At 47.9% G+C, this 3,887-nt stretch overlaps 1 pseudogene; it reads right to left on the reverse strand.

The window, feature by feature from the left end:
- Positions 1 to 1,457: 1,457 nt before the first annotated feature.
- Positions 1,458 to 3,441, reverse strand: LOC112405449 (polyadenylate-binding protein 4 pseudogene; annotated as a pseudogene).
- Positions 3,442 to 3,887: the final 446 nt, after the last annotated feature.

The following is a 3,887-nucleotide window of genomic DNA, read 5'->3' on the forward strand; positions in this document are numbered from 1 at the left end:
TAAACTTGAATTACAATGGCCACAGTAGAGGATAAGCTTATCCATTTATGAGGTACCGCAGAAGGACGGGGTCTCAGCCAAGCACTCACGATAAAGGGTAGGGGGGAAATTATTCTTCCTCCTCCACAGGTTCTAGTGACCATGGTGGGACCTGCTGGGACACCCCCCTCCCTCCAGAGCCTGCAGACGGGATCTCCCACCCTTCTGATTTGGAATCACTAAGAACAAAGACTTCCCTTGAACTCCATGGAAGGGACCATACCAGGTTCTCCTTGCTATCCAAATGACAGCCAAACTTCAGAGACTTGACCCTCAGGTTCACCTCCTCCAATTTAAAAGGTCTCCTTCAGACTCTTGGAACTGAACACCAGCTGGAGATCTAAAATTAAAATTGACTTCCAGGGAAGTTTTTCTCCAGAAGCAGATGGCATCTTGAGGGGAACAGCTCTTCCAAAATCATAAATCAGTTTCTTCATCTCTAATATGAAATCTTTATTCCTTTTGCTACTTGCTTTTTCTGTTAATGCATGGGAAGACATTGTTCCTTAATACACAACAAAAATCTCTAGACTTTCTTCGTAAGGTGCTTTTAGATAATAGAATTGCTTTAGAGTACTCACTGGCTGAAAAGGAGAAGTCTGTGCCATAGCAAATACCTCCTCTGTACCTGGATCAACACCTCTGGTATTGTAACAAATATGAGAAATTAACAAACTTTGCTAAAACCTGGAGGTTGATATCCTCCCAGTAAATACATTATTTGATTTATTTGATACCAACTGGTTTGGTTCATGAGGGCCCTGGCTAAGCAATGTACTTCAGTATCTTGGTATTATCCTCCTCATAGTTATCACTGTAATCTCCCTCCTGAGCTGTGTTCTCTCAAAAGTCTTAAATGCATGTTTGTTGCCATTAGCAGTACCTCAGATGGTCTCAATGAGTTTAGAGAAACAGAAACAAGGTGAACAACACAATGAACAGCAAAAACCATTCTTCTATGAATTTGACATCATAACCTATGAGTTTTACAATGAGACAACAGCAACTTTACTGTGATGATGAATAAAAGTGGTACTAATACCAATGTTTTTGGTCAATATCTCATGTATTAGAGGATGACTCAAAGTGGGAATTTTTTTTTTTAATGGAGATTTTTTCTTTATTGAGAAACAAGACTTGGGTACATCAAATAAAACAAATTTCTGGGGGGAAAAAATCAAAACTCACAACAGAAAAAGAAACAGTTAACACTGGGCCATATCAGAACTCAGAGAATATATTCTTTTAATTGAAAAATTCTAGGCACTTCATAATTAACCTTTAGATACAAAATGACCTATTAAATTTGCAATCTGTGGTTCTTGGTGGTGAGGTCCATAGGACAAGCTAGGACGTCTTCAAACCTCGAGCTGAATTCCATGAGGGTTTATTTGACCTTTCAATCGGTCTGTCCTTGTCTAAGAGGTAGCAGCATCGACAGCGCCCACGTTCTGGGCAGCTTCTTTCTTGGTATGATGAGCCTGTAGGACCACCACAGCTTCATCCACCTTGGAGCGGAGAGACTCGGGGGACTCCAGCATGTGTAGCAGCTCCAAGATGTCAATCTCCAGCAGCATCCCCGTAATCTTCCCAGCCAGATTTGAGTGCATCGTCTGGATGAGCGGGAACAAATGTTTACCCAGCATCTGCTTCTGTTCCTGGGGGGTGCTGCGGCCAGCATGGCGGCGGTCAGCAGCTCCTGCCCCTGCACGTGAAGCACAGGCTGGGGTGCCTGCAGGGGCTGGATGGCAGGGTGAGGGCTGCAGACATTGGAGGCATACTTGTAAGGTGCAACAGCCTGAGAAGCAGCGACAGCAACAGCAGCACGAGGCGCTAGGTTATGCCCAGCTGTGGGAACACCTCCAGACTGGCAGCTGTCAGTTGGCCCTTGCTGGGAGGCACCAGCCCCACCAAAGTCCATAGCCAAGCAGTCCGGCCACTCAGACCCGACTCTCTGAGCAGTAGCTGGGAGGCCGCGAGAGGCCGGAGCATTACCAGTTGGAGCCAAATGGCGAAGAGCTGGACAAGGCCCAGACTGCAGTATAGCACTTGGCATTCCTTGGAAGCCTCGAGGTCTCCCACCTTGCTGCCAGCGTGGATTAGGCCTCATCTGTGCTAACTAGTTAGGTGTATAATATGGAGGTCTTCCCTGAGCCTGTGGAACTGCTGGCATAAAGTAGACCCCAGCTGCAGGCTGGAACTGATTTAAGATGGCATTTGTAGGGAACACTCTCATCCTGGCCACCCGCCGCATATATTGGTTGGTCAGGTGAGCCTTTCTCTCTTCCTTTCTCTGGGCCAGGGCAACATACAGTGGCTTGGAGCCCGCGATGCATCCGTTCATCTCCGTGACTGCTTTGGTTGCCTCTTCAGGGGATGAGAAGCAGACAAATCCAAACCCTTTGCTTCTCCCATCCTCCAGCATCACCTTGGCACTGCTGATTGATCCAAAAGGAGAAAACTCTTTCCTTAACTTCTTATCATCAATGGCGTCATCCAAGTTCTTAATGTAGAGATTCACCCCCTGATAGCGACTAATTCTCTCCTGTTTCAGCTATTCAAATTTTCGCTTTAACACGGCCTGCCGTTCCACTTTCTTCTGTGCACAGCCGACGAAAATGACTTTCACACTGATTTCTTTTCCATTCATCTCTTCCATGGCCTTATTGGCATTCTCGTGTTCTTCATAACTCACAAAGCCAAAGCCTTTGGATTTCCCACTGGGATCTCTCATCACCTTGACACTTAAGAGTCTTACCAAACTGGCTGAATAGCTCTTTCAGACTCTCATCATCCACCTCTTCCCCAGAGTTTTTGAAATATACATTGGTGAATTCCTTGGCTTTGGCTCCAAGCTCAGCTTCCCACTCTTTTCGAGACTTGAATCTGCCCACAAACACTTTGCAGTCATTGAGGAGCATGCCGTTCACCTTCTCGATGGCCTTGTCGGCAGCTTCCTGGGTCTCGAAGTGGACAAAGGCATAAGCCTTAGAGCCGTTCTCATCACACACCACCTTGCAGGACAGAATGTTTCCAAAAGCAGAAAAAGTATCATAAAGTGCCTTGTTATCTATAGATTTGTCCAGGTTCTTGATGAAGACATTTCCCACGCCAGATTTTCTCAAAGAAGGATTCCTCTGAGACCACATGATACGGATTAGCTTTAACTTAATCATATCAAAGTTCACGGTACCCAAGGCCCACTCAGCGTCAGCCGGCTGCTGGAAGTTGACGTCGGCATAACCCTGGGAGCGGCAGGTGATCATATCGCGGCAGACCCGGATGGACAGCACAGGCCCCGCAGGACTGAACTTTCCGTACAGGATGGCCTCGGTGACGTCTGAGCGCTGGGCACCCACGTGCAGGAGGCCATGGGGTATAGCTGTTGGCCGCGGCGTTCATCTCCCCAGCCCCCCAGCACCCTGAGCCCCACCAAGAGGGCTTCTTAGAGGGACCAAACAGGACAAAGGGGGCTCTGCTCCGAGCCGTGGCCCGTGCCGTGGCTCACAGGTGGCAGTGAAGCTCAGAGAGGCTGGAGTCAGCTCCGAGGGCGGGAGAGGAGTTCAGGGACGGCTCGGAGGAGACTGAGACTGCCAAACCGCAGACAAACGGCTCTCAAAAATAATATGGCCCTCCCTGGGAGTTTGTAATTTTCAGCTGTCCTGGTCTTGAAGCTCCCAATTTCAAAAAATGAAGAAAATTAAAACAAGGACTGTCCTCCAAATTACAAAAATTCTTCCACAGGAAACCTAGTGGTGCCCATGGCGGCCTCTGGAACGTGCGTTTCTCTATAAATATGGGCCTCGGGCTCCTGGCGGTTTAAGATTACAGCAGCCCGGGGAAGAGGG

Source organism: Neophocaena asiaeorientalis, unplaced genomic scaffold (assembly GCF_003031525.2).
Source record: "Neophocaena asiaeorientalis asiaeorientalis breed wild unplaced genomic scaffold, Neophocaena_asiaeorientalis_V1.1 scaffold220, whole genome shotgun sequence".
In the NCBI taxonomy this organism is placed as follows: Eukaryota; Metazoa; Chordata; class Mammalia; order Artiodactyla; family Phocoenidae; genus Neophocaena; species Neophocaena asiaeorientalis.